Here is an 11,078-nt window from a genome sequence, read left to right as displayed (position 1 = left end):
TCAATCCGTATTCCCCAGTTTTCCTGGCATTTATATCAAGGAATCGTTTGTGTTTAATTGGATGTCTAATGGTGTTTTAACAGTGTTGTTTACGTTATTACGATTTCAGTTCGCGTTATGACGTATTATTTTATTTGCGTTATAACGAGTTTTAGTTTGTGTTATAATGTATTTTTTAAAAAAAGCTGTGTTAATGATATAAGATTTGTCGTTAATAAAACGTACACAATCTGAAACGTTACACGCTGTGTCCATAACAGACGGAGTGTGACAAACTATAATAGCTCTGTCAATGGTAAGAGAGCTACTGTCATGACTTAATTTGTTTGTTTCTCAAAGCCTTCGTTTTTCGTAAAGAAGAATATGCCATTTCCATGCACTGATAAGTATTGGATAATATGAAATGAAATAAAATGACGTCACTCTAACAATGACGTCACATCGGGAATTTGAGTGTCTTTTCAACATCGTCTTGCATTGATGTACTATCAGTGTATGTGTATAAGAGGATAAATATGGCAAGAGAGAGAGAGAGAGAGAGAGAGAGAGAGAGAGAGAGAGAGAGAGAGAGAGAGAGAGAGAGAGAGAGAGAGAGAGAGAGAGAGAGAGAGAGAGAGAGAGAGAGAGTCATTAAGCATTAAACTATTAACTACTTTGTTTAAGTGTGTTAACATTGCAGTATACGTTTTGTACGAGTTTGAGTTCCCGTGTGTTAACACTGTGGTGTACGTTTTGTACGTGTTTGAGTTTCCGTGTGTTAACACTGTGGTGTACGTTTTGTACGAGTTTGAGTTCCCGTGTGTTAACACTGTGGTGTACGTTTTGTACGACTCTTGAGTTCCCGTGTGTTAACACTGTGGTATACGTTTTGTACGATTCTGAGTTCCCGTGTGTTAACACTGTGGTATACGTTTTGTACGAGTTTGAGTTCCCGTGTGTTAACACTGTGGTGTACGTTTTGTACGACTCTTGAGTTCCCGTGTGTTAACACTGTGGTATACGTTTTGTACAAGTTTGAGTTCCTGTGTGTTAACACTGTGGTGTACGTTTTGTACGAGTTTGAGTTCCCGTGTGTTAACACTGTGGTATACGTTTTGTAAGAGTTTGAGTTCCCGTGTGTTAACACTGTGGTATACGTTTTGTACGAGTTTGAGTTCCCGTGTGTTAACACTGTGGTATACGTTTTGTACGACTCTTGAGTTCCCGTGTGTTAACACTGTGGTGTACGTTTTGTACGAGTTTGAGTTCCCGTGTGTTAACACTGTGGTGTACGTTTTGTACGAGTTTGAGTTCCCGTGTGTTAACACTGTGGTATACGTTTTGTACGAGTTTGAGTTCCCGTGTGTTAACACTGTGGTATACGTTTTGTACGAGTTTGAGTTCCCGTGTGTTAACACTGTGGTATACGTTTTGTACGACTCTTGAGTTCCCGTGTGTTAACACTGTGGTGTACGTTTTGTACGAGTTTGAGTTCCCGTGTGTTAACACTGTGGTATACGTTTTGTACAAGTTTGAGTTCCCGTGTGTTAACACTGTGGTATACGTTTTGTACGAGTTGAGTTCCCGTGTGTTAACACTGTGGTGTACGTTTTGTACGACTCTTGAGTTCCCGTGTGTTAACACTGTGGTATACGTTTTGTACGAGTTTGAGTTCCCGTGTGTTAACACTGTGGTATACGTTTGTACGAGTTTGAGTTCCCGTGTGTTAACACTGTGGTATACGTTTTGTACGAGTTTGAGTTCCTGTGTGTTAACACTGTGGTATACGTTTTGTACGAGTTTGAGTTCCGTGTGTTAACACTGTGGTATACGTTTTGTACGAGTTTGAGTTCCCGTGTGTTAACACTGTGGTATACGTTTTGTACGAGTTTGAGTTCCCGTGTGTTAACACTGTGGTATACGTTTTGTACGAGTTTGAGTTCCTGTGTGTTAACACTGTGGTATACGTTTTGTACGAGTTTGAGTTCCCGTGTGTTAACACTGTGGTATACGTTTTGTACGACTCTTGAGTTCCCGTGTGTTAACACTGTGGTATACGTTTTGTACGAGTTTGAGTTCCCGTGTGTTAACACTGTGGTATACGTTTTGTACGAGTTTGAGTTCCCGTGTGTTAACACTGTGGTATACGTTTTGTACGAGTTTGAGTTCCCGTGTGTTAACACTGTGGTATACGTTTTGTACGACTCTTGAGTTCCCGTGTGTTAACACTGTGGTATATGTTTTGCACGAGTTTGAGTTCCCGTGTGTTAACACTGTGGTATACGTTTTGTACGAGTTTGAGTTCCCGTGTGTTAACACTGTGGTATACGTTTTGTACAAGTTTGAGTTCCCGTGTGTTAACACTGTGGTATACGTTTTGTACGAGTGAGTTCCCGTGTGTTAACGCTGTGGTGTACGTTTTGTACGACTCTTGAGTTCCCGTGTGTTAACACTGTGGTATACGTTTTGTACGATTCTGAGTTCCCGTGTGTTAACACTGTGGTATACGTTTTGTACGAGTTTGAGTTCCCGTGTGTTAACACTGTGGTGTACGTTTTGTACGACTCTTGAGTTCCCGTGTGTTAACACTGTGGTATACGTTTTGTACCAGTTTGAGTTCCCGTGTGTTAACACTGTGGTATACGTTTTGTACAAGTTTGAGTTCCTGTGTGTTAACACTGTGGTATACGTTTTGTACAAGTTTGATTTCCCGTGTGTTAACACTGTGGTATACGTTTTGTAAGAGTTTGAGTTCCCGTGTGTTAACACTGTGGTATACGTTTTGTACGAGTTTGAGTTCCCGTGTGTTAACACTGTGGTGTACGTTTTGTACGACTCTTGAGTTCCCGTGTGTTAACACTGTGGTGTACGTTTTGTACGACTCTTGAGTTCCCGTGTGTTAACACTGTGGTGTACCTTTTGTACGACTCTTGAGTTCCCGTGTGTTAACACTGTGGTATACGTTTTGTACGAGTTTGAGTTCCCGTGTGTTAACACTGTGGTGTACGTTTTGTACGAGTTTGAGTTCCCGTGTGTTAACACTGTGGTATACGTTTTGTACAAGTTTGAGTTCCTGTGTGTTAACACTGTGGTATACGTTTTGTACGACTCTGAGTTCCCGTGTGTTAACACTGTGGTATACGTTTTGTACGAGTTTGAGTTCCCGTGTGTTAACACTGTGGTATACGTTTTGTACAAGTTTGATTTCCCGTGTGTTAACACTGTGGTATACGTTTTGTAAGAGTTTGAGTTCCCGTGTGTTAACACTGTGGTGTACGTTTTGTACGAGTTTGAGTTCCCGTGTGTTAACACTGTGATATACGTTTTGTACGAGTTTGAGTTCCCGTGTGTTAACACTGGGTATACGTTTTGTACGACTCTTGAGTTCCCGTGTGTTAACACTGTGGTATACGTTTTGTACGAGTTTGAGTTCCCGTGTGTTAACACTGTGGTGTACGTTTTGTACAAGTTTGAGTTCCCGTGTGTTAACACTGTGGTATACATTTTGTACGAGTTTGAGTTCCCGTGTGTTAACACTGTGGTATACGTTTTGTACGAGCTTGAGTTCCCGTGTGTTAACACTGTGGTATACGTTTTGTACGAGTTTGAGTTCCCGTGTGTTAACACTGTGGTGTACGTTTTGTACGAGTTTGAGTTCCCGTGTGTTAACACTGTGGTGTACGTTTTGTACGAGTTTGAGTTCCCGTGTGTTAACACTGTGGTGTACGTTTTGTACGAGTTTGAGTTCCCGTGTGTTAACACTGTGGTATACGTTTTGTACGAGTTTGAGTTCCCGTGTGTTAACACTGTGGTATACGTTTTGTACGAGTTTGAGTTCCCGTGTGTTAACACTGTGGTGTACGTTTTGTACGAGTTTGAGTTCCCGTGTGTTAACACTGTGGTATACGTTTTGTACGAGTTTGAGTTCCCGTGTGTTAACACTGTGGTGTACGTTTTGTACGAGTTTGAGTTCCCGTGTGTTAACACTGTGGTATACATTTTGTACGAGTTTGAGTTCCCGTGTGTTAACACTGTGGTATACGTTTTGTACGAGTTTGAGTTCCTGTGTGTTAACACTGTGGTATACGTTTTGTACGACTCTTGAGTTCCCGTGTGTTAACACTGTGGTATACGTTTTGTACGACTCTTGAGTTCCCGTGTGTTAACACTGTGGTATACGTTTTGTACGAGTTTGAGTTCCCGTGTGTTAACACTGTGGTATACGTTTTGTACAAGTTTGAGTTCCCGTGTGTTAACACTGTGGTATACGTTTTGTACAAGTTTGAGTTCCCGTGTGTTAACACTGTGGTATACGTTTTGTACGAGTTTGAGTTTTTGTGCTAACACGCTTGATATATTTTGTATGACTGAGATCCTGTATGTTAACACTATTGGATACATTTTGTTGGACCAGGAGTTTCAGTGAGTGTTTTGAAGCTCAGTCGTCATCTCACTTTTTGTAAGACTGACTTCTATTATGTTGTGGAATGGGTTTTGTTACAGCGTAATTTTGTTTGTTTTTGTGACCTTGAAATACGTAAATGTTCATAAAATGATTGACAAAACACAACAAACAAAGCAAACATGGAAATAATGTTATACATTTATTCATTATATAACTGTCTACCCGATCACTAAGTTCTGGCCTTCCTTGTCATGACAGAGCGAATCTCTCCTGTGTTTACTAACACCATGATGTCAATTATTATATAATGTGGTGTGTCTAAATCTCTCTGTTTACTAACACCATGATGTCAATAATTATATAATGTGGTGTGTCTAAATCTCTCCTGTGTTAACTAACACCATGATGTCAATAATTATATAATGTGGTGTGTCTAAATCTCTCTGTTTACTAACACCATGATGTCAATAATTATATAAGGTGGTGTGTCTAAATCTCTCCTGTGTTAACTAACACCATGATGTCAATAATTATATAATGTGGTGTGTCTAAATCTCTCTGTTTACTAACACCAAGATGTCAATAATTATATAATGTGGTGTGTCTAAATCTCTCTGTTTACTAACACTATGATGTCAACAATTATATAATGTGGTGTGTCTAAATCTCTCTGTTTACTAACACCATGATGTCAATAATTATATAATGTGGTGTGTCTAAATCTCTCTGTTTACTAACACCATGATGTCAATAATTATATAATGTGGTGTGTCTAAATCTCTCTGTTTGCTAACACCATGATGTCAATTATTATATAATGTGGTGTGTCTATATCTCTCTGTTTACTAACACCATGATGTCAATAATTATATAATGTGGTGTGTCTATCTCTCTGTTTACTAACACCATGATGTCAATAATTATATAATGTGGTGTGTCTAAATCTCTCTGTTTACTAACACCATGATGTCAATAATTATATAATGTGGTGTGTCTATATCTCTCCTGTGTTTACTAACACCATGATGTCAATAATTATATAATGTGGTGTGTCTAAATCTCTGCTGTGTTTACTAACACCATGATGTCAATAATTATATAATGTGGTGTGTCTATATCTCTCTGTTTACTAACACCAAGATGTCAATAATTATATAATGTGGTGTGTCTAAATCTCTCTGTTTACTAACACCATGATGTCAATTATTATATAATGTGGTGTGTCTATCTCTCTGTTTACTAACACCATGATGTCAATAATTATATAATGTGGTGTGTCTAAATCTCTCCTGTGTTAACTAACACCATGGTGTCAATAATTATATAATGTGGTGTGTCTATATCTCTCTGTTTACTAACACCAAGATGTCAATAATTATATAATGTGGTGTGTCTAAATCTCTCTGTTTACTAACACCATGATGTCAATTATTATATAATGTGGTGTGTCTAAATCTCTCTGTTTACTAACACCATGATGTCAATAATTATATAATGTGGTGTGTCTATCTCTCTGTCTACTAACACCAAGATATCAATAATTATATAATGTGGTGTGTCTAAATCTCTCTGTTTACTAACACCATGATGTCAATTATTATATAATGTGGTGTGTCTATCTCTCTGTTTACTAACACCATGATGTCAATAATTATATAATGTGGTGTGTCTAAATCTCTCTGTTTACTAACACCATGATGTCAATAATTATATAATGTGGTGTGTCTAAATCTCTGCTGTGTTTACTAACACCATGATGTCAATAATTATATAATGTGGTGTGTCTATATCTCTCTGTTTACTAACACCAAGATGTCAATAATTATATAATGTGGTGTGTCTAAATCTCTGTTTGCTAACACCATGATGTCAATAATTATATAATGTGGTGTGTCTAAATCTCTCTGTTTACTAACACCATGATGTCAATAATTATATAATGTGGTGTGTCTAAATCTCTCCTGTGTTTACTAACACCAAGATGTCAATAATTATATAATGTGGTGTGTCTAAATCTCTCTGTTTACTAACACCATGATGTCAATTATTATATAATGTGGTGTGTCTATATCTCTCTGTTTACTAACACCATGGTGTCAATAATTATATAATGTGGTGTGTCTAAATCTCTCTGTTTGCTAACACCATGATGTCAATTATTATATAATGTGGTGTGTCTAAATATCTCTGTTTACTAACACCATGATGTCAATAATTATATAATGTGGTGTGTCTAAATCTCTCCTGTGTTAACTAACACCATGATGTCAATAATTATATAATGTGGTGTGTCTAAATCTCTCTGTCTACTAACACCAAGATGTCAATAATTATATAATGTGGTGTTTCTAAATCTCTCTGTTTGCTAACACCATGATGTCAATAATTATATAATGTGGTGTGTCTAAATCTCTCCTGTGTTAACTAACACCAGGATGTCAATTATTATATAATGTGGTGTGTCTAAATATCTCTGTTTACTAACACCATGATGTCAATAATTATATAATGTGGTGTGTCTAAATCTCTCCTGTGTTAACTAACACCATGATGTCAATTATTATATAATGTGGTGTGTCTAAATATCTATGTTTACTAACACCATGATGTCAATAATTATATAATGTGGTGTGTCTAAATCTCTCCTGTGTTAACTAACACCATGATGTCAATAATTATATAATGTGGTGTGTCTAAATCTCTCCTGTGTTAACTAACACCATGGTGTCAATAATTATATAATGTGGTGTGTCTAAATCTCTCTGTTTACTAACACCATGATGTCAATAATTATATAATGTGATGTGTTTATATGTCCTATCTATAAAATGGATTAATTATCATTATATACATTGTATACCCTTCTTTACATAGCTCCCTCTTTACATATATACTAGTAACTTCAACAGCACATGTGATCAAACTTAGGGGGGGGGGGGTTAACTTGTTTTGTGTAGTAGATTTTGAGTCCACAAATTCTCATTATCATATTAACACATTAAATCTATAACTTTGATATTTTTTTCATGTTCTATTATATTTCTGAATTTTAACAAGTTCTTAATACAAGTTTGATACTGACAAAGAAATGATGAAACATTTTATGATATTACTGAAAAATAAATGGAACCTTATCTTTTAAGAACATCAGAACATACAATGAAAAAAAATGATGATCATGTTTTAAACAGATTCAATTTACAACATGAAATAACGTGTTTTTGTAGGAGTTTCCTGAAATAGTGTTTTGAAAAGGATCTTTCTAATGAGAAAGGAAAATGAAGATTGTGTTTTGAATAAGTTTCTTTGGAAAAAGAAAAAGAAATCTAATAAAATGAGGAATATATTTTGTAACAATGTTCTTATTATTCTCAGTAATATCTTTTTTCAGTGGAAACATGATGAATTATACTGGAAGAGTTGTCTCCCTTCTCCAGTGTACCATACCAAACACAGGACAGGACAAGGTAGTTGTAAAGGACTGTTCACACACTTCCCTATACAGAATGAGGTGATATAATTTTGTGAGGCCTCAGAATCAGCTACAAAGTACATTCACTCAACAGGATAGAGGTATAATGTATATCGTTATAAGGCTCTAGACAGGGTTAATATGTACCCTTGTATCCTTGTAAGGCTCTAGACAGGGTTAATAGATACCCGTGTATCCTTGTAAGGTCCTAGACAGGGTTAATAGATACCCATGTATCCTTGTAAGGTCCTAGACAGGGTTAATACATACCTGTGTATCCTTGTAAGGCCCTAGTCAGGGTTAATAGATACCCGTGTATACTACCTAAATGTATACCCTTGTAAGGTCCTAGACAGGGTTAATAGATACCCGTGTATCCTTGTAAGGCCCTAGACAGGGTTTATAGATACCCGTGTATCCTTGTAAGGCCCTAGACAGGGTTAATATGTACCCATGTATCCTTGTAAGGCCCTAGACAGGGTTAATATGTACCCATGTATCCTTGTAAGGCCCTAGACAGGGTTAATATGTACCCATGTATCCTTGTAAGGCCCTAGACAGGGTTAATACATACCCATGTATCCTTGTAAGGCCCTAGACAGGGTTAATATGTACCCATGTATACTACACTAAATGTATACCCTTGTAGGGCCCTAGACAGGGTTAATAGATACCCATGTATCCTTGTAAGGCCCTAGACAGGGTTAATAGATACCCATGTATCCTTGTAAGGCCCTAGACAGGGTTAATAGATACCCGTGTATCCTTGTAAGGCCCTAGACAGGGTAAATAGGTACCCACGTATACTACCCTAAATGTATACCCTTGTAAGGCCCTAGACAGGGTTAATAGATACCCATGTATCCTTGTAAGGCCCTAGTCAGGGTTAATAGATACCCATGTATACTACCCTAAATGTATACCCTTGTAGGGCCCTAGACAGGGTTTATAGATACCCGTGTATCCTTGTAAGGCCCTAGACAGGGTAAATAGGTACCCACGTATACTACCCTAAATGTATACCCTTGTAAGGCCCTAGACAGGGTTAATAGATACCCGTGTATCCTTGTAAGGCCCTAGACAGGGTAAATAGGTACCCACGTATACTACCCTAAATGTATACCCTTGTAAGGCCCTAGACAGGGTTAATAGATACCCATGTATCCTTGTAAGGCCCTAGTCAGGGTTAATAGATACCCATGTATACTACCCTAAATGTATACCCTTGTAGGGCCCTAGACAGGGTTTATAGATACCCGTGTATCCTTGTAAGGCCCTAGACAGGGTAAATAGGTACCCACGTATACTACCCTAAATGTATACCCTTGTAAGGCCCTAGACAGGGTTTATAGGTACCCGTGTATCCTTGTAAGGCCCTAGGCAGGGTTAATACATACCCATGTATCCTTGTAAGGCCCTAGACAGGGTAAATAGGTACCCGTGTATCCTTGTAAGGCCCTAGACAGGGTTAATACATACCCGTGTATCCTTGTAAGGCCCTAGACAGGGTTTATAGGTACCCATGTATCCTTGTAAGGCCCTAGACAGGGTTAATACATACCCGTGTATCCTTGTAAGGCCCTAGACAGGGTAAATAGATACCCATGTATCCTTGTAAGGCCCTAGACAGGGTTAATAGATACCCATGTATACTACCCTAAATGTATACCCTTGTAAGGCCCTAGACAGGGTTAATAGATACCCATGTATCCTTGTAAGGCCCTAGTCAGGGTTAATAGATACCCATGTATACTACCCTAAATGTATACCCTTGTAGGGCCCTAGACAGGGTTAATAGATACCCGTGTATCCTTGTAAGGCCCTAGATAGGGTTAATAGATACCCATGTATCCTTGTAAGGCCCTAGACAGGGTAAATAGGTACCCACGTATACTACCCTAAATGTATACCCTTGTAAGGCCCTAGACAGGGTTAATACATACCCATGTATCCTTGTAAGGCCCTAGACAGGGTTAATATGTACCCATGTATCCTTGTAAGGCCCTAGTCAGGGTTAATAGATACCCATGTATCCTTGTAAGGCCCTAGACAGGGTTAATAGATACCCGTGTATCCTTGTAAGGCCCTAGACAGGGTTTATAGATACCCGTGTATCCTTGTAAGGCCCTAGACAGGGTTAATACATACCCATGTATCCTTGTAAGGTCCTAGACAGGGTTAATAGATACCCATGTATACTACCCTAAATGTATACCCTTGTAAGGCCCTAGACAGGGTTAATAGATACCCATGTATACTACCCTAAATGTATACCCTTGTAAGGCCCTAGACAGGGTTTATAGATACCCGTGTATCCTTGTAAGGCCCTAGACAGGGTTTATAGATACCCGTGTATACTACACTAAATGTATACCCTTGTAAGGCTCTAGACAGGGTTAATAGATACCCATGTATACTACACTAAATGTATACCCTTGTAAGGCCCTAGACAGGGTTAATAGATACCCATGTATACTACACTAAATGTATACCCTTGTAAGGCTCTAGACAGGGTTAATAGATACCCATGTATACTACACTAAATGTATACCCTTGTAAGGCCCTAGACAGGGTTATTACATACCCATATACCCTTGTTAGGTCCTAGACAGGGTTTATAGATACCCGTGTATCCTTGCAAGGCCCTAGACGGGGTTTATAGATACCCGTGTATACTACACTAAATGTGTACCAACGTAAGGCTGGGTTATGTGCTCTTGTCTTAAGGAAATCGAGTAACTGGGGTATATCTACCAGGGCCTAAAAAGGATCAATAATACATTCTCAAGCATAAACTAGTGCCATTTAAATGCTCCTGTAATTTTATGACTTTGCTGTATTGTTGTTGACTGACCACTGACCACAGACACATGTTGTTGACTGACCACAGAAACATGTATAACAATGTCTCCTGTACTCATCTATTACTCACGCCCAAGTTGTGAGAAGATTCAAAACATTGGGCAAACATTCTACAAAATGATTCATATTATGAAATATATACAAATAACAGAAAATCATACATTAGTTACCATAGGGACATCAATCCTTGTATGTTAATGTCCCTGTGATATATAAACTCTGTCAGTATACATGGACCAAGACACCATTACTGTGTATAGACACACCATACCTACACATGTACAGTTGCACATCCCCAATATTATATTGTAGTAAATACAGTTACCCAACAACAGAACATACATCATTCTGTTGAACTAT

At 38.2% G+C, this 11,078-nt stretch overlaps 2 long non-coding RNA genes across 3 annotated transcripts; one reads left to right on the top strand and one right to left on the bottom strand.

Moving 5' to 3' along the window:
* Positions 1-4,564: 4,564 nt before the first annotated feature.
* On the bottom strand, positions 4,565-6,942 carry LOC117331401. Its single transcript, XR_004533528.1, has 2 exons — positions 6,866-6,942; positions 4,565-6,808 (listed from the first exon to the last, which is right to left on the bottom strand). It is a non-coding gene; the product is annotated as an uncharacterized LOC117331401 (long non-coding RNA).
* On the top strand, positions 6,926-9,673 carry LOC117331402. Of its 2 annotated transcripts, none has more exons than XR_004533530.1 (3): positions 6,926-8,061; positions 8,202-8,949; positions 9,209-9,673. It is a non-coding gene; the product is annotated as an uncharacterized LOC117331402 (long non-coding RNA). The 2 variants fall into 2 exon arrangements; XR_004533529.1 differs by having other exon boundaries at positions 8,202-9,149.
* The last annotated feature ends 1,405 nt before the right edge of the window (positions 9,674-11,078 follow it).

This window comes from Pecten maximus, chromosome 7 (assembly GCF_902652985.1).
Source record: "Pecten maximus chromosome 7, xPecMax1.1, whole genome shotgun sequence".
In the NCBI taxonomy this organism is placed as follows: Eukaryota; Metazoa; Mollusca; class Bivalvia; order Pectinida; family Pectinidae; genus Pecten; species Pecten maximus.
Note: the sequence above shows the minus strand (reverse complement) of the source record. Positions and strands in the feature narration are given on the sequence as shown.